At 39.5% G+C, this 19,394-nt stretch overlaps 1 long non-coding RNA gene across 3 annotated transcripts in view; it reads left to right on the top strand.

The window, feature by feature from the left end:
• Window positions 1–19,394, top strand: part of LOC123373353 — a 291,422-nt gene that overhangs the window by 24,733 nt on the left and 247,295 nt on the right. For all 3 annotated transcript variants that reach the window (XR_006580681.1, XR_006580680.1, XR_006580679.1), the window contains exons 2-3: window positions 4,655–4,826; window positions 7,926–8,052. This is a non-coding gene — a long non-coding RNA (uncharacterized LOC123373353). The remainder of the gene's footprint in view (window positions 1–4,654; window positions 4,827–7,925; window positions 8,053–19,394) is intronic.

Below are 19,394 nucleotides of genomic sequence, written 5' to 3'. Positions count from 1 at the left end.
GGGAAATAGCCATGTCATGGTGCCGTAGTTACACTTAGCTATGGCGTTCAAGCTGGAGTTTCCTTGGTGTAAAAGAAGGGGGATGCTGGCAGGACATTGTCTATGAGGGACACTTGGACATAATTTTGCACTAGCTGAACTATTAGCAACATTTTAATGTTTAAACTATTTATTAGGCTAACTGTTTTGAAGCTTAAGCCCATAGTTCAAATTGTATGTATAGATGATTATTAATGGTGCCTAGAGAGGCACTCCTTGATGATGGGAATGTTAGAAATATCTAAGATACACAGTTGTTGATGTATTAAACTGCATCAATAAATTGTGATTATACATCACAATAATTTAACTTTTGTATAATAAAACTCTATCTAGGTTTATAGTCTGGTGTATTCTTAGGAAACAGGCCATGGCTATTGGGAACAACTTGCTGAGTCTTATCAGGGTTCTCTTACTCACTGGATCAAATACCAGTTTGATCTGAAGAAACAGTCCAATATACTGAGGAACAGCATACCTTTCTGGATAAAAGATGTAAGTCTGAGTGACACTGATGTATATAATTTCCTGTGTGGAAGAGCAGATGAAAGAGTGCTGTAGATGTCTGACACTGTGGTTTTCTCTTAATGAGCACATTCCTAATTGCAGATATTTGTTGTTAAATCCCATAAAGGGCATCAAATACCAGCTTGCTGGAGGCTACATTGCTGCTAGAGCCTATTACACTTTCAAGGAGTTGATTTTTTTTTGTTTGTGTTTTTGTTTTGCTATTTATCAGTGAGTGAAATGTGAATTGTTTTATACCTGAGGTTATCGTTTTGAATAAGCAAGTGGCACAAATATTGCATGGCTCTCTGACTCACTCAAAAAAATGCAGACTTCCACATGTTCTCTATTTCCATGGCTAAAGAATTATTACTCACTCCCTTCCCGTGAAAAGCCTAGCCCACACACCATCCAGAAAAAACAAACACATGTATTTCTACCACCTATTGCAAGCAAAGATGGCTAAAAATTCAACAGGAGGATGTTTCTGGCTTGATGGTTACTTCATACCTGTTATAGTCTGGAAACACGGCCATAACTTATGCTGGTGGCAGTGGAAGTTGAGTCTGTAAGAACATAAGTGCTGTCATACTGGGTCAGACCATTGTCCATCTAGCCCAGTATCCTGTCTGTGACAGTGGCTGTGCCAGACCTTCAGGGGCAGTATAGAGAACAGGGCAATTGTGGAGTGATCCACCCCTGTCTTCCTCTCCCAGCTTCTTGTAATCAGAGGTTTAGGGTTATCCGAAGCATGGCGTTGTGTCCCTGTCTATCTTGGCAAATAGCCATTGATGGACTTATCCTCCATGAACTTATCCAGTTCTTTTCTGAACCCAGTTATACTTCTTTCTATCACAACATCCAATGGCATTGACTTCCACAAGTACTTTTTAAAATCACAATTAACTTTCTCTTGTTTGTATTATATTTGCTGCCTATTAATTTAATTGGGCAACCCCTGGTTTTTGTACTGTGGGGAAAGGGTAAATAACACTTTTTCCACTCCATTCACTATTTTATAGACTTCTATTATATCCACTCCCCCTTAGTTGTTTTTTTTATTTTATTTTTTCCTTCCTAAACTGAACAGCCCTAATCTTTTTAGTTTTCCTTGTATGGAATCCATTCCATACCTTTGCCCATCTTTGTTGCCCTTCCCTGAACCTTTTCAAATCCCTCTATATCCTTTTTTTTGAGATGGGGCAACCAGAACTGGACACAGTAGTCAAGGTGTGGGCACATCATGACTTCAGGTGATGGTATGATATTTTGTCTAACTTTCTGCCCTTATCCTAACGTTCCTAACATACTGTTAGCCTTCTGACTGCATTGAGCAGAAGTTTTCTGAAAACTATCCCTGGTGACTCCAAGATCACTTTGTGTAGTAACAGCTAATTTAGAACTCATCATTTGTACATAGTTGGGATTATTTTTTTCCAGTGTGCGTTACTTTGCAACTACCAGAGTTAAATTTCATCTGCCATTTTGTTGAACAGCCACCCAGTTTTGTAAGATCCCTCTGTAACTCCTTCCAGTTTGCTCTGGATTTAACTTTTAAATTTTGTATTGTCTGCAGACTTTGCCACTTCACTGTTCACCCACTTTTCCAGATCATTAATGAATATGTTGAACAGCATAAGTCCCAGTACAGATCCGTGGCAGACCTGCTCTTTACCTCTTGCCATTGTGGAAAACTGACCATTTAGTCCTATCTTTCAACCAGTTACCGTTTCATGGGAGCATCTTCCCTTTTATCCCATGTCTGTTTAGTCTCCTTAAGAGGCTTTAGTGAGGGACTTTATCAAAAACTTTCTGAAAATCCAAGCACACTTTATTGACTGGATCACCCTTGCCCTGTGCTTGTTGACTCCCTCAGAGCATTCTAATAGATTGGTGAGGCATGATCTCCCTTTATGAAAGTTGTGTTGACTCTTCCCCAACAAATCCTATTTATCTCTGTCTGATAATTTTGTTATTTACTATAGTTTGTACCAATGTGCCAGTACTTCGAAATTACAATCCAGTGATTTCAGATCTCCTCCTCTGGAGCCCTTTTAAAAATCAGTGTTACATTAGTTACTTTTCAATCATCTGTACAGAGGCTGATTCCAGTGATAGGTTACACGCTACAGCTAGTAGTTCTTCATTGTAAATTTTAAGTTCCTTCACAACTGTTGGGTGAATACTATCTGGTCCTAGTGACTTTATTACTGTTTAGTTTATCAAATTTTTTCTAAATCCTCTTCTACTGATACATCAATCTGTGAGAGTCCATCTGATCTGTCACACCCCAGAAGAGTAGCTCTGATGTGGATCTCTTCCACATCCTCTGCAGTGAAGACCAATTCAAGGAATTAATTTAGTTTCACTGAAATGGCCCTGCCTTCCTTGGGTGCTCTACCTTTCTCATTTAGTGGACTGCTGAGTCTTTTGCATTTTTCTCTGCTTGCTGGCTTGACTGGTGATGTAGCACTTTATGGAGTGGACACAAATTGCCAGCCACAGCACTGACTTCAGAGCTCCAGCCACAGTGGACACGGGAAAAACAGATCCAGCATCCTCTAGTGGAAACACCAGATCTCTTCACTGCAGAGCCAGCTGTATGACTCTCCGTACTACTTTTTCAATTCCATGTGGGATGAAATGTTCAACATCAAACGGTCTGTTTCTGTTCCTGGCTGTGGTGGTGACATTTTTCATGCGGTACAGAGCCTTTGCACAGCTATGTTCACTGAAAGGGTAAAGCAAATTCTGTGCCAGAGAACAGCCTTGTGACATTTCAATTGCCATAGAACTGTAAAATATAAGAGTTCCTGGAACTTTGCTGCCTAAAAGGAAGGTGAGAGATTGAACGCTTTTTTCTCTTTTCTCCCTTTGCACCAGACTTTGGTAGGAACAGATGCTTATGGTATGCAGCAAATGTGCAGTAGGCCTCCTTGACAGAGCAGCAGGAAAAGGGTTATATTAACATAGGAGTAAAGTGTTCTTGCATAATGTCTCCAATGTATTCTGTATAAACAGGCTTTTCTTCAACTTCAGGAATCTAGACTTAGAATTTACTTTTTTTTTTTTTTTTTGGCCAGGGCTGCAAAACATTTTTTTGAGACAGACTTTCAGCTGGTGTAAATCAGTGTAGCTCCAATTATATTACACTGATTCACACAGACAGAGGATATGGCCCTTTATCCACAAACTCAGTCTCACTAAGAAACCAACCAAAGACCTAATCCTTTTCCACCCCCAATTAAAAAATAAAGAAAACAAACTTAGTCTTGCCCACTATGAGCACACCCCAAAATGCACTAACACAGGGTCAACTTTTATAAATAGAGTAAGCATGTGTCCTTAAAACAGCAATGTGACTTCAACAGAAAGGCAAGGTGGGTGAAGAAATATCTTTTATTAGACCTGTTTCTGTTGGTGATCCCTCACCCACTTTGTCTTTCATATCCTTAGACCAACATGGCTTCAACAACACTGCAAACTTTAACAGAAAACCAAGAGCTTTGTCCTTATAATTCCCCGGGACTGACAAACCCCACGAGACTAGCCACCTGCATGCACGTTTCTGGATTTAGGTACTTAACTCTACGTACTGAGGCTTGAAAATTCTGGTCTATGTGATTGAACAGTGAACTCTGATTCTGGGGGCTTGCTTAACAGTCCACTGACTTAAGACACCTCTCCTTCCATTATCACCATCATCCTTAAGGTGGACTATAAATTTCCTCTAGCAGTGATTTAAGTGGGCATGTGTAACACTCTCACTGGGGATTACACACACTCCTCGAAGAGAACAGATTTTTCTCACACAAAAGACTTCTCAGAAGCCTATTGACTCCATCAGTTTAGCAGTCAAATATCTGTAGGTCAGATCTAGGCCACTCAAGCTTTCCCAGGCAAACCCGTTCTCAAGAAGCACATCAAAAACTGCTTTGGTAGATGGCGGGCCAGGTTTTCTGATGGTGTACCTCTGTCATATTCAGTGGAGCTTTGCCAACTAGCAGAGAATTTGGCATGAGAAAGTATGTTATGATTTATGCTGCTTTCCACCATGACTCACTGCAGGAGCTGTTTCTGAAAGAGAAACCTTTTTTTCTCTCATTAGGAGGAACATCCCACATTTTAGATGCCACTTCACCTCTGTCCTACGCAAATCTGGTGTTGTCTTTTATTATTGCCAGGAGCAAAGATGAATCATGAAACTGAAGTTACGGGAAGTTGATTTCTGAAACAAATCACATCACTCAACTAAAAATGCTGCCGCTCTCCCTTTCCAGGTATCCTTTACTAGTGCTCTATACCCAGTATTGAGTTGGACAGCTGGGCTTTGACACTTGGCTGGGCATGAGGAGAAAAAGTTTAACACTCTCAAATAGATATTTTGGTGCATTTAAACTAGTTAACTATATGCCTCTGTGTGTGGTGTGCAAGTTATGGCCACTATGGAACCAAATGTTGTTTCATTTCTTACCTTAAAGTTAACAGATTTGAATGCCAGAATGGACCATTAGGTCATCTAGTCCTGTGCAACACAGGAAAAAGTTGTACTTTTTAATTTTTTTTCATTTTTAATGTCCTTCATTTTTAAAAGATGGAAGAAAAATATTTTAAGTGAGAAAAGTCAGTCTCCTACCAGTCATTCTCTCTCGCTCCTCTGCCCCCCCCCCCGCCCAAAAAAAAACAAAACCAAAACCAAACAGAAGTCCAAGAGCTGCTTGGAATGGTACTACAAACACTTAAGCACATGCTTAACCCTAAGCATATGAGAAGTCCCATGAATATTATGGAACCTCGAATGCTTACAGATTGGGGAGGAACTTATGCTGTAATGTTAACTGGTCCTAAATTAAAATTGTACTATTGTTGGTGGTTGCCTTCTAGTACAGGAACACCCAGAGGCTCCAGTCATAACTGTGCTATTTCCAAACTCAGGAAGACATAGTTACTGCCCCCAACGAACTTACTGATCTTAAAATATAGCAGCCAACTGTGGTATACCAGTGGTGGTACTGAACCATACCAATATTATCTAAAATTGATAGATATATAATCTCATTATCTTCATTGTACTTATTACAGAAAATAGCTTATCTTAGTATTTGCAGTGTTTAGGTAACTGCAATTTTTTATTTTGCTATATAAGGCAAATGGCAAGCTGTTTTCCAGTACCACAGCTACCAGACCCAAACTTACAAACAGATGGGGGCAAAATAGCGTTCTTCTAGACTGTCTCCTATTTGAAAATGTAGGTTTAGAGATGATATTTAGTGTTCCATATGAAGATACAAAGCATATTTTTTTTGCTGTATTCAGTACAAAGGACCCCTCACCGTTTAATTTAGAGATTAGGGGTCTGATCGTGCTCTCTTGTTCACCAGTGTAAATATCTGATAACTCCACTGACATGAACACAGTTACAGCAGTGTATGTGGTAACAGAATGCATTCATAGCTCAACAATAAATTGTTCTGATAAACCTAAACTCTTATCAGATGCCAGACCTTGCTGATATAGCATAGCGATAGGCACTCAAGCATAATAGTTCTCAGAGGCCTTGGCAAGCTACTAATGGACACCATATAGAAGCAAAAGCAGCCAGTAGAAATTGCAAATGTCAGTATCAGTATTTGAGTGATACATTGCTTCATCCTTACCTATATCCTTTCTTTGCCAATTTTGGTAATGGTTGTTAAAGGTACAGTACTGCTACTATACACCATACACAGAGCTGCACAACATACAAAATAAAATACCAAGAACCTAATAAGATTTAGCTTTCCAGCAATATAAATAATTTAATCAGATTAATGACATTGTTCTACCTGAGGGATTCTATAATTAGTAGATTATTGAAGCCGTACGCAAGTTATCTACCATTAGCACCTGGAGGAATTCCTGTTGTCTTAGACAGTGGAATCAAATGATATGAATATTCCTGTCATGCAGACTGTAAAGATAATAAGCCCCTGGCATTTTGTAAGCTATATAAATCCTCGGATTTCACATTAAATATTTAAAGCACAGGAGGTGTTATTTAAGATACTGATAAAGGGAGTTCAGCCATTACAGCCGCCTTTTTCATTTGGTAAATCCCTCTTTTGTTTGACTTGCTTTCAAGCCTTTATTTGTTTTCTCTTTAGGTTGTATATTGTTTCAGTTCCTCTGGAGGTATATTTTGGATTTTGCATGAGAAACATTCAAAATATTTTTACAGAAGGTTTATCCTTTTGATATAAAGAGGAAATTCAAGCCAGAGGTATAAACAGATGTGAATCGATCAGATCTCAACCGAACTCCAAAGAGATCTTGCCTGACATATTTGGAAAAGCCTGTCTTTCTTCCAGATATATTTGCAAAGAAAAAGCCGCTTGACTCTGATGCATGCCTCAGTCCAATGGGTTTATTTGTTCAAAAATGCTACCTAAGAATAGAACTTGGTGAGGTCAAAGTATACATTCACGTATCATAAATGGAATATTGTATAGTACATAGAAAATAAAGGCCACAAGGAAGATTACTGATGTCTTAATAAACTGCAGAAGTAGAACAGAAGCTTTTTAAGATGCTAAAAATATAACTATGAGTTTGAAAGTGAGCTGTTTAAATTACCAGATGACTGAAACTGTTAAGTGCAAAACTTTGCTGGGCAAAAGTGTTTCTGTTTTTAATAGATTGCCACATAAGGCTGGAGCTGCAGCCGAGATAACGGATGACCTTTGAAGTCCTTAGGATAAATTATGGTTTGTGTGCAAGAGATGATAATGCAGTTAAAAAAGATTTATGTAATAGTTCTTCAAAGAGCCTGAGACATTAGCACAGGGTCATAAATTAGTAGGATTTTCAAGTAAGGAATTACTTTACATAGGAGGGCCCTGGAATTTTATCCCATGTGGTTTTGCCTCCACGAACTTGCTGAAGTTTAAGTGAGGAGTTACCTGATGAGCCTTCACAGGCAGCTGTGAAATTACAGGGAAGTCTGGGCTGATAAGAACCAATCACATTTCAATAGCGATCAAATACTTCCCCGGTAGAGAAGTTAGCTTGTACTCTGTAGGACATATGTCAGAAATTTATCACTACCTCTTTCAAGAGACCTTAGGCTGAATAACAAGTTGAAAGCCATCTTTAATCTTCCAGGCTTCAGCGGTGGTCTAAATAAATCATTTTAAAACAAATATGTTTTAAAACCTTTTACCCTATTAAAAATGATAGGCTTGGCTAAGTAAATCCTTATTAAATCATAGTGATGGCATTTTCCCTGTCAATTAGAGAACCCTATTTTTAGAGTCTTGTAAATCAGATTTCATTTTGAGCTGAAAGTTGGCATGTAGAGTCCAAACTAAGGACCGATTTCGTATTACTGTTGTTTGTGCCAGGGTTTTCCAGCATTGGACTGGGGAGGCAAAAACCTACAGGCAAAGGAATGAGGGAGCTCCAAGTATAGTCTAAGCAATGGTGGGTGAGTAATGCTGTACCATCACCTCTGGGACGCAGAGACATAAGGTTAGTACTATGATCAGTTGAAATGAAGTCAGAGGGCCCACGTTCCCTGGACTGTTACTGAGGGGACACCTGTGGAACAAGGAATGTAGAGAGCTAACCTTGAAACAACTCAGACACATGGCCAGAGCAGTCCACAGGATTTACTAACATTTCACTTGTTCCACTTAATCTGCATCCAGTTTCACTCTTTGTGTGAATGAGACACCTCATAAATCATAATGTAGTACTAAGCTAAATTCAAAACCAAAAGGCTACAGAGGATAAATGGAGTTGCATGTGTTCAAATCCCCTCCTGAGCTCATTCTGCTCCAGTAGTGGGACTTACCTCGACGGATGTGTAGATCTAAGTTCTGTTAGGCCTAGGACCCCCAGCCAGCCTAGGACTCAATTCATATTTCATTGGATTCTCTGCTTAATCTTCTACCACTTAAAGGAGGGGAGAAGCTAAAAATTCTGATGCCTCATGGGAAATGCCTTGTCCCATAAGCCTGCCTATACTTTGCTCAAAATAGCTTCTATTTTAAAAACTTGAACTTGGAAGGAACTTAACAAGGCCGGGAATCTTTGGTGATTTTGGGAAGGGGAAATATAAACACCATCCATATTATTCCATCTGGAAAAGCCGCTTCTAAAAAATAAAATAGTGAGGAATTCCAGTATGCACTGCTTTTGTTCAGAGCCAGTACAAAACAGGAGATAAACTGTAACAACATCAGTTTATGGCTTGTCAGGTATATTACCAAAAGGACAAGTGAAATAACCAGGATGTTCAGGGCATCTCTCATACTTCCAATGAAGGCTTTTAAAATCTGTCAATATCTCAATCTTTCAATAGACGTAACACTGCTGATGATAGTTGTCACTTCATCCATTGATTTCTCTCCCCTACTAACTGTGCAAAATTGCAAAGAAAATTTAACAGCACAGGCAAAAATCTATTGGATCCTCTTTATTACTAATGCCAGCGTACACAACCCTCACTTCTTCTGCCATAAAATATCACTGGCTCTCACTTGGACACCCATGCCTTCTCTCTTTTTCAACACCTTCTGCCCACACACATTCTTAGACTGGAGCCTGCTGAACCAGAATCCAACTTAAAGCGGCTCCCCATCTGCTGGCTAACACCCGCTAGAGGCTGTCTTTCCACCAGAAGGGCAAATTCCCACCAACCCCCCTTGGTTGGCGGTGGAGTTGGCGGTGAATCAAGCCCATTATGTTTGAAAGCTGACTTCAGGGCTGGACGATGCACTACTGTTTCTTGCTAAACTATACTTAATTTGGAAGACCCAGAAATAGGTATTTCAAGATTATTTTGAAGTGAAAATTTGTATATCCTCTTTTAATCCCATTTCTGAGCCTGAGAATAGGAAAGCTAAGGAGGACGAAGTTTTAAGGAAACCTCAGATATTCTATCAATGCAATCAGACAACTCTGGAAAAAAAAATGTTTTGTTTTTTTTAATTTTAATTGAATGTGCTCTGAACATGTCTATGTACTTGATTATCTGTGTTGGTTCATTCCACCCACACCTTGGGTTTGTTATTAGCCTTGTCATTAGATAAGACTTCTGTTATATCTACTGCTTGGATGCAATTAATTGTTTACTTTCTCTAGGCTAGCCAGAGATTGAGATGAGATATTTTGGTAAAATATGCGCTATTTCCCTACCCGCATTATTGAAGCTTCTAATTCTTAGTTTATAGACTTCACAGGAGAGGGAGTGTTAATTATGCTGTTATGGCTATTTGTCTCTGGCTGTATACAAAGATTTATTTACATGTTGGCTCTTTTCCTAGATCTTCTATTAGCAAGTATGATGCTGATGATTATACATAAAGGACCTGACTTTCCTACCAGCCTTACCCGAGCCTGCTTTTGCACCCATAATTTTGCTGATGAAAGCAATTAGGTCATCTAGGCATCCAAGTTCTGCTTTACAGCTGCAGTCATGTACATCACTGCATGCTTACAGTGAACCACCCCCCCCCCCCAAAGATGCCACTTTCTTCACACTCTCACACACACGCACACACAGAATCAGGCACCAAACACATATGCTAAACCGTAACTGTTATCAGTCTGATTCAAACGAATAAGCAAACAACTTACGAGGCTGAAATTTGGTCTTTATCTAATGCTACAATAATGATACTTAGTAACAATATAGATTCAAAGATTCCCAGGCCAGAATAGACCACTGTGATCATGTAGTTTGACCTCCTGTATAGCATAGCTCATAGGCCAAAATAATAGCTAAGCATATCTTTGGATTTAAAAAAAAAAATCTTGATTTTAAAAATTCCCGGTGATGGAGAATCCACTATGATGCTCGGTAAATGGTTCCAGTGGTTATCACCAATATAATATTTGTAATCAAAGTGTTTACAAATGTTAAATAATGCTCGTGACATCCTGGGGGGAGGTGAATATTACTGCTGTGTTAGCCCTTGTAACAGAGACTGAGTTCCAGGTGGCATTGTGCCTCCTTTAAATACACTACTGTGATGGTGCTCCATCATGCTGCCCCCCGCCCCCACCCCCCAGCAAGAGCTTTGCCTTATTAGTCACAATAAGCTCTGTGTAATTTCACTATGTCTTATAACATGCACATTTTTTTCTTCTTAAACCTTTAATGTTCCAGGATATTACAACACAATGCCATCATGCTGTGATGTAAACATGATTGCAATGAAATGCAGCAGCATCTGTTTAGTCTGTTGTAGGTAATTTTGTAAGGTGAATGCGATGATCTAATGACACTACATGTGTTCGGAAAGTTATTGCAGATCAGTTTAACTTTGCAAAATCACATGTGGAAATGATGATGATCCTGAGAGATGTGGTTCTCATGGCAAACATCTGCACCCCATTTGCTCCATACCTCTATATAACTTCACAGGTTAAGAATGACGTTGCTGCCTCATCCCTGCAGCTTGTTTGCTTTGTGGGTTTGTCACACCTTTGATGTATGTTAATAGACTCTTTTGGGTGGGTGGTTTAAGCAATGGTGGTCCGTGAGACAGAGGTGCGAGGTAGCTAGTAATACTTGCTTTTTCCATGTCATTTACTGTTTGGGCCTTGTGAAGGTGGGCATGGAGGTATTATCTGAGAGTAAAGTTTAAAACTGCAGGAGATTCCCACCTTCTTTCTATCCATCTACTATCTATCAGGGTGGTTAAGCACTGGAATAAATTGCCCAGGGAGGTCGTGGAATCCCCATCATTGGAGATTTTTGAGAGCAGGTTGGACAAACACCTGTCAAGGATGGTCTAGATAACACTCAGTCATGCCATGAGTGCAGGGGACTGGACTAAATGACCTCTTGAAGTCCTTTCCAGTCCTTCGATTCTACTAGTCTCTGTACATGTAAGGCCCCTATTACCATAGTATCTGAGTGCCTCACAATCTTTAAATATATTTATTAGTGTATAAATGCATTTATTTCTCTAGTGCTGTACAGAAAGGAAAAAACAAAGGTCCACTCTTACGGAGCTTACTGCAGAGAGAAAGGACATGAGGCAGGGAAACACAAAATATTGGTAGTTCCTTTTACAATAGCTCTTATTTATTTGCTTTTTTTTGGTGCAGGAAAGTGAGACTGTGGAAAGAGGAAGGAGGGGACGAAGCATTGGCAGTCAGGAGCCCTAGACATGTACTAGAGAAAATGGAGGTTTATGAGTAATCCTCTGCATTGGCAGAATGATGCAGCACACCTTTCACAATGCTTGCCTATCCTATGCCACTTATACAGAGCCTGATTCTGATCTCACGTAATTGTCAGTGTAATTTCATGGACTCCAGTGATCTCATGTTCATGAAATTTGTATAAGCACAATCAGACACATCTTTAAATATAAAAAACTAAAACCAGCCCCCTTATTTTTTTTCCCCAAAAGGACTTTCCTCATTGATTTGCCCATGAGACAGACTACTACATTGTAACAAATCTGTGTCCGGTAGGAAATTATAGCTGTTGCATGATGCACACCATGGCCACTTGAAGGGGTAAAATGCAGATGCTCCTTCTCAAAAAGCACAGGTTCCTACAGCTTATGATAAAGGAGAATCTTTATCTACATGAGCAGTATTGGGACTATGATATATAGTTTAGCAGGTCTAAATCCATCTAGTAGAAGTCACTGGTACACACATAATCTAGCCACCTCATTACAATATTTTATTGGGAAATGATACTTAATGTAAATGTAAGATGACAGACTTTAGAGACCCCCTTCCAGAGGAAGGAAGATATTTAATTAATACTGGGTTTAAAAGGGCCAATGTATTAAATAGTTCTCATTTTACTGTTTTTAAAAAAAAAATTGCTACACTGTAGGTTTTTTTCATCCATTTTTGCCTACTTTGAAGAATAACATTGAGAAAAGTAGTATTTATGGTAACAGGATGGATGTGTGCACAAAAATAATGAACCATTGTTTTGGTGTTCTGTCTTGCTATAGACTATCCCATAAATCTAACATACTGCCAACTGGAAACAGTTTGGTGGTGCTCATCAAACTATGCCATTCTCTTGATAAGACCAGGAAACTGGGGAAAAAAGGTTCAAAGCCTTTTTTAAGTCCTTGGGTTTTAGACCATCTGCTTGTCGATGCATTGGTCTCATTTCTCCTGTCTGTTTGTTTACATATCAGCACCAGCTGCACCCTCAAATCCTAACTGTCTGGATTAATCAAGCAGCCACCTGATTAAGAACAGGGCAACAAACTGGCAAACAAATACTGAATTGTTTTTAATAAGTCAGAGTGTTGGGGGTTTGTGTCAGCACTAGAACTGCTCTTTGGCAGTTACAATCACTAGCTACTTTTCTTCCTTTCTTAAAACAAAGGAAAAAAGATGCCTTTGAGTTTTGTACTCAGAAATTCCACTCATTTGCCTAATGTTCTTTTTTAATTAGAAGGATACACATATGACTTAATCAAGCCTGTCTTAGGGAATTATGCATTTATTAATGGTTTCTGCACTCAAACACCTTATTAAGGGATTTGTGCTAAGTACCTGACATAAAACAGCCTAATTTTGCTTGCTTTGCTTAATGTATTGAGAAACAGCTTGCTGATCAGATTAGTCCATAGCATGAATATTTTTAAGTGTTTCAAATGTTTAAAAATGCAGCACTTCAGCACTCTACAGGTTTGTATTTAAAAGAAGGAAAACAAAGTTCTAGACAGGACAAAGAGAGAAATTCTCCTGACTAGAATGCTGAAGGAAACACAGGAGCAAAGTTAGATTACTTTTTTAAAGGAGTCTGACCAGAGAGCAAAGTTATGGGGTAAATGGATTCTCCATCTGTTTTCCTCAAGGGCCACATTTTCAAAAAGGCTTTAACCCAATTTCCACACGTGCCTGCCTGAAACTGTGCGTCTACATTTTATCATGTTTAATATTTACCGCCTGTGGTGTTTGCCTGTATGTGCAGCCATAATGCATGATCTTGGTGACCCAGCAGCCACTGGGGAAGAATGTCATGTAGTGCAACTAGCTGTAGAAAATGTGTGACTGACCTGCAGCCTCGCTTACTGTTGTTTCTCCATAAATGGAGCAAATTGATACTTTCAATCTGAATTTTTTTTGGTTTTGTTCTTAATGTAAAAATTTAGTCTCTATGAGACAAGATAGTGTATGTCTCGTCCCCCTGTAGCATTCTCTACTAAACAATAATGAAAGTTTAAATTAATACATTACTTTGAGTTTAGCCAAGCACATTTTCATCTGCTATTCTGCTGCCCAGCACCTGGCATATGTTTCCAACTATCTACAGTTTCTCAAAGTTGTCTCTAATTTTTGCTAATAATTATCTTGATGACTTGGCAGTCCATTTCCTCTTCCAAATCATTGTTAATTGCAGTAAATATACAGTATGCTGCTGATCCTTATGCTGACCTCCAGAATACTCTTAACTTCTCTCCTGATGCACTTCATACACTATGACTCTTTAAAAGAACTTCAGATTAGTGTGTTTGCTTTTACTTATAGAAGTAATACTGTCTTGATGCTACTAAGTTATACTTATCAAAATGCTGTACTGATCTATCCTTTAATTAGACTGTTATGCTCCCTGGAACTGAGGTGAGGCTCTCTTAATATGCTGTAAACGTGCTAAGATTAGGATTGGGATGAATGCCGTGTCAGAGCAGATGTGATGCACCCAATTAGAATTACAAATCTGAAACATTGAAACGGTAGCTTTCCCAGTCATCGTCTTCTGTTTAAAGTTGAAATTTGAGTGCTAAATTGTTTGAGTGAGAGAGAGAGTGCAAACTGAAATTACCCATCAAGACTGAATACTTCTGAAACAAAGATGGAAGTTCAATATCTTTCAAGACGGATATGAGTTTATATTCTCAGAAATATCAACTGGTGCAGCAGATAGACCTTGTATATACTGCATATCAGGAGGCATCTGAGCTATACAAGGGCTTTAAGAGTTTCAGCAATGGCTCAGCAATGGATCAGATAAGAAGGGACAGGATGTCCTTGAGACCTAGAGTATTAGGGCCAGGAATAGAGGTAATTGGAGTTATGGAAAGGGACAGATTGTGTTGGAAAACAGAAAAGTGCCTTGAGATTTTGGAGGAAAGAAATAGGGTAGAGGGGAAGGAAGGTAAGAAACACATTAAACTCAAAAGGTTCAGCTCTGATATTTGATTAGGCTTCAGATGAATATCTGAAGCCTAAAACTCCACTTCCAAGCCTCTGGAGGTTTACACGTCACTCAAGTGGACTAAGACTATATGGTGTCAGGATTCACCAAAATGTTAGCTCATCCAGTTCAAGACAGCCTCTTGGTTCCAACTTGTGCTATCCCCAGTAGCAGAGGGACTAATTCTCCTAGCCTTCCGTAACAGACTCTTGTCTGTCTTCTCCTCATCCTGATTGTTTGCTCTTCCTTCAAAATGAGGCAGCACAGGTGGTGGCAAATTGAACCACTGTCTGCTGCTCTGTTCTTGATTTATTACTCATCTTGAGGGTTGTCTACACTTGAGTTATTTCAGATTATATTTTTCCACTTTAACTAATCATGTATAACTATTCCAAAAGAGAAGCTGTGACTTGACCAAGGCCACAGAGGAAGTTGGTGCTGGAACCTGGCTACAAGTCATGCACTAAAGCTACTGGACCGTACTTCTAAAACAGTATGCTACATTGCTTTATTAGATGCCTATAACTAACTCCCTTTCTGGGTTTTTTATGTTCAGTCATTCTGTCAAACCTAGCTTGATATATCCAGGTATTTTCATTCAGAAGCTCAAAGTGGGTATATACTTTTTTTTTTAAAAAGACAAGAAAATATTGCTCTTTCTGTCACTAGAAAATGATTGTATTCATCTGGAAGCAATTTCAAGAGTTGCCTGCCATTCAGTGGCTGTCAAATGTTTTTAAAGGACAGTAGATATTGAATTTAAACTTCCATAGCTGCAAAAATGGAACCATAATTCCTCTAGTCTGAATCATTAGAAATCATTTAGAAGACATCTGCTCAGATGGCTAGTAAAATTGTGAGCCATGATGTGGAAGTGATGATTTGAAAATTATGCGTATTTTCTCTATTGTTATGAAAATGTGTTATACTTAGTACAGTATGCTTCATGGCTATTACAAAAGCTCCTTGCTGAGGTGTGTATGCTGGTATGTTACCAGGACAGTAGCTCTGATAAGATTAAATGGTAAAATAAATATGGCTGGAAATTTTGGATCCACATGGGAACTTATGACAAGTACATAGGAAAATTTGATAGTCACAATAACTGTAGTGACCTGACAAAAAACTAAAGACGGGAGTCAACCTAGTGGAGTCTCCCTTTGGTCAGGTACAAATGGATGGAAGAAAGGACTTGCATATTGCACCATCACCACATCTATTGGATGGACTCTGACAGCAATAGTTGGGTTAACACACCCAGTGTAGTTCAGTGGTTAGGCCATTGGCCTGGGAGTCGGAAGGTCTGGAATACTATTCCTGAATCAGTTGTTTACCTGCTGTGTGATCTTTGACCAATCACTTTATCTCTCTGTGTCTTTGTTTCCATTCCTATCCTTTGTTTGGTCTATTTTGACTGTAAGTTCTCCAAGGCAGGAACTTTTTTCCACTATGTGTATATATACAGCACCTGGCACAAAGGAGGCCCTGATCTTGGGTGGAGAATTTTGGCACTACTGTAATTTGAATAATATAGTTCAGGACATTTTTGATAACAGATGGGTTATCCAGTTCTGAGGTTCAAAACTGGCTTATTAGACAAATTCTAAAGAAGTTAAGTCAGAGATGAAGGTAAAGCATGTGTGTGTGTTTTTTTTTTTTAAAGTAAATACTCAGGGATACATCTTTAACTTGAATGATTAATAAAACTGACTTTCTGTAGAAGGAAATCAGACTGTTTAATGTCTCTGATATGGAGTATTGGAAATGTATGTAAAAGCTAGATATGATTCTATACAATGAAGACTATGACCCTGTTGCCATAACTGAAACTTGGTGGGATGTTTCTCATAACTGGAATGTTAATGGTTGGTGCAACTCTTCCATCATGCTCCTTACAAGAGAAATCCTCAAAACTTCATAAGACTAGAACATGTTTGAATAGTGTGTGTTGTGAACACTTCCTCTCCCACTTGTGATTGCTCAGTCCACCTGTGGCATGATCTGTGGAATCATCATTTTGTGGCAATTATAACAATTTTTTTATACTTTCCTCACATTATTTTTGCACATTTTGGTTTATCTTTACCTGTTCCATTGGTGGCTGCAGTCCCTGAGAGGGCAACTTTTGTTTCCTCCCCTTGTCTTTCTTGGTTACATGATGGGATTGCCTGTGATAACAGTGGCTGGATTCAATGACCAGGAGGTCCCTTCTAGTCCTGTGTTCCTAACTTCCTCTTCTTACACAGAAGTGGTCTCTACTAAAGCCAGTTAGGCTCCACCCTGTTTCCAGCTGCTTTTGCAGGCATTCAGTCTTGTCTGTTATACATCTTTGGCAGCAGCTAGAAATAGTGAGGCAGAGTCAGTATCACACTAGTGTGACATTGCTCCCCATATTCTTCATAGAAATATTGTAATGATATGAATATGGCATAACTAAGATGTTTTATGCAAGATGGGTCATATGAGGTATCATTGGAAAGGTTATGATTTACTGAATGTGCTTATCCAATTTGTATGCATGTATCATTTCTGTTTCTGAAGTTAGAAATATTGACTATATAATAATTACAACTGTGTTTTCACCTTGGGAACACTCACCAAATAGTATGCAAACAGCCTGGATGGGCCATTAGGAAGGACAATAGGACTTTGAAGTTATTAATCTCCCTCCTTCCTAAGAAGTTTCCTGGGATGCTGCTTTGACACCTCCAGGGTCAGGTGATTGTGTCACCTGTTACAGGTTTCAGAGTAGCAGCCGTGTTAGTCTGTATCTGCAAAAAGAACAGGAGTAATTGTGGCACCTTAGAAACTAACAAATTTATTTGAGCATAAGCTTTCGTGGACTGTAGCCCACTTCTTCGGCTGCATAGAATGGAACATAGATTGGAGAAGATATATATACACATACAGAGAGCATGAAAAGGTGGGAGTTGTCTTACCAACATCTACCAGTTGCACATCTACCAATGTGATATATGCCATCATGTGTCAGCAATGCCCCTCTGCCACGTACATTGGCCAAACCCGACAGTCTCTACGCAAAAGAATAAATGGACACAAATCTGACATCAGGAATCATAACATTCAAAAACCAGTAGGAGAACACTTTAACCTGTCTGGTCACTCAACAACAGTCCAGAGGGTGGCAATTTTGCAACAGAAAAGCTTCAAAAAAGACTCCAACGAGAAACTGCTGAGCTGGAATTGATATGCAAACTAGATACAATCAACTTAGGCTTGAATAGAGACTGGGAATGGCTGAGCCATTACGAACCCCATATAAGTATTCTCACACTTAGCCCAGTACAGACAGTTTGATGATATCTTGATTATCACTTCAAAAGTTTTTTCTTTTACTTAATTGGCCTCACAGAGTTGGTAAGACAACTCCCACCTTTTCATGCTGTGTGTGTGTGTGTGTGTGTGTGTGTGTCCTCAATATATGTTCCATTCTATGCATCTGAAGAAGTGGGCTGTAGCCCACGAAAGCTTATGCTCAAATAAATTTGTTCGTCTCTAAGGTGCCACAAGTACTCCTGTTCTTTTCACCTGTTACACAACATCATTTTGGACTTCTGGTATTTTTCCACTGGAAGGGGGTGGGGGTCAAACTGGGAAACAAAGGATTCCCACCATATGAAAATCCTATTTAAGGCTGGGTTAAAGATGAGTTAATCTAGGCTCTTTTCCACTGCCTCCCCTCCCAAGAAGGAAGACTGGTGAAAACACTTGAAGAAAGAAAGGAACTAAGATGAGGGGATGGGAAGGGCAGGGGCTGAGCCCAGGCGAGAAGGATCAGCCTGTAAAGGGTATGCCTGGAGATTTAAACTGCAAGCCATGCAGTTTACCTTCAAGAAACTCTGCGACCTGCATAAAACGATATTTAGGGTGAGAAATTACTATTTGTAACCAGTTTAAGGTATCAAGCCTAGTTTTGTGTGCATGGTTTTTATTTGCTCAGTAATCTGCTTTAATCTGTTTGCCATCCCTTATAGACTCATAGACCTTAAGGTCAGAAGGGACCATTATGACCAGCTAGTCTGACCTCCTGCACAATGCAGGCCACAGAATCTCACCCACCCACTTCTATAACAAACCCCTAACCTATGTCTGAGTTATTGAAGTCCTCAAATTGTGGTTTGAAGACCTCAAGTTTATAATCACTTAATCTACTTTTTGTAACTAATAAACAGTTTTTTTTGTTTGTTATACAACCAGTCTGTGCAATTCATAACTCTGGGGTTGGGGTGGGAGCTGTGCATATCTTCCTCCACATTGAGGGAGGGAGCAAATTTATGAGTTTATGCTGTACAGATCTCTATACAGTGCAGGACAACATAATTTTGAGTTTACATTCCAGAGGGTGTGTGCACCAGAGTGCTGGGCAGTTCATCCAGCTGAGTCTTCCCACACAGAGCTGTTTGTAGACTGTGTGATTCTACAGCTGGGTGTGTCCCTACCTGTCTCTGTGTGCTGCAGAACAGGGTAAGGGAGCCCAGGCTGGTGGAAGGGGTGGGCTCAGTGGGACTCTAATACATCAGCTAGCACCTTGGAAGGAAGGTCCAACCCATCACAACTACTTCTCAGCTTTCTGCGGCCAGCCTGCAAATACTGTGCAGACTGTTAATGTTGCATGGACAACAGTTTGAGAACCACTGCTTTAAATCATAAGGCCCCC

The sequence above is a fragment of the Mauremys mutica genome, chromosome 6, assembly GCF_020497125.1.
Source record: "Mauremys mutica isolate MM-2020 ecotype Southern chromosome 6, ASM2049712v1, whole genome shotgun sequence".
Taxonomy (NCBI): Eukaryota; Metazoa; Chordata; order Testudines; family Geoemydidae; genus Mauremys; species Mauremys mutica.
The sequence above is the reverse complement of the archived record's forward strand: the minus strand, read 5'-3'. Positions and strand labels throughout refer to the sequence as shown.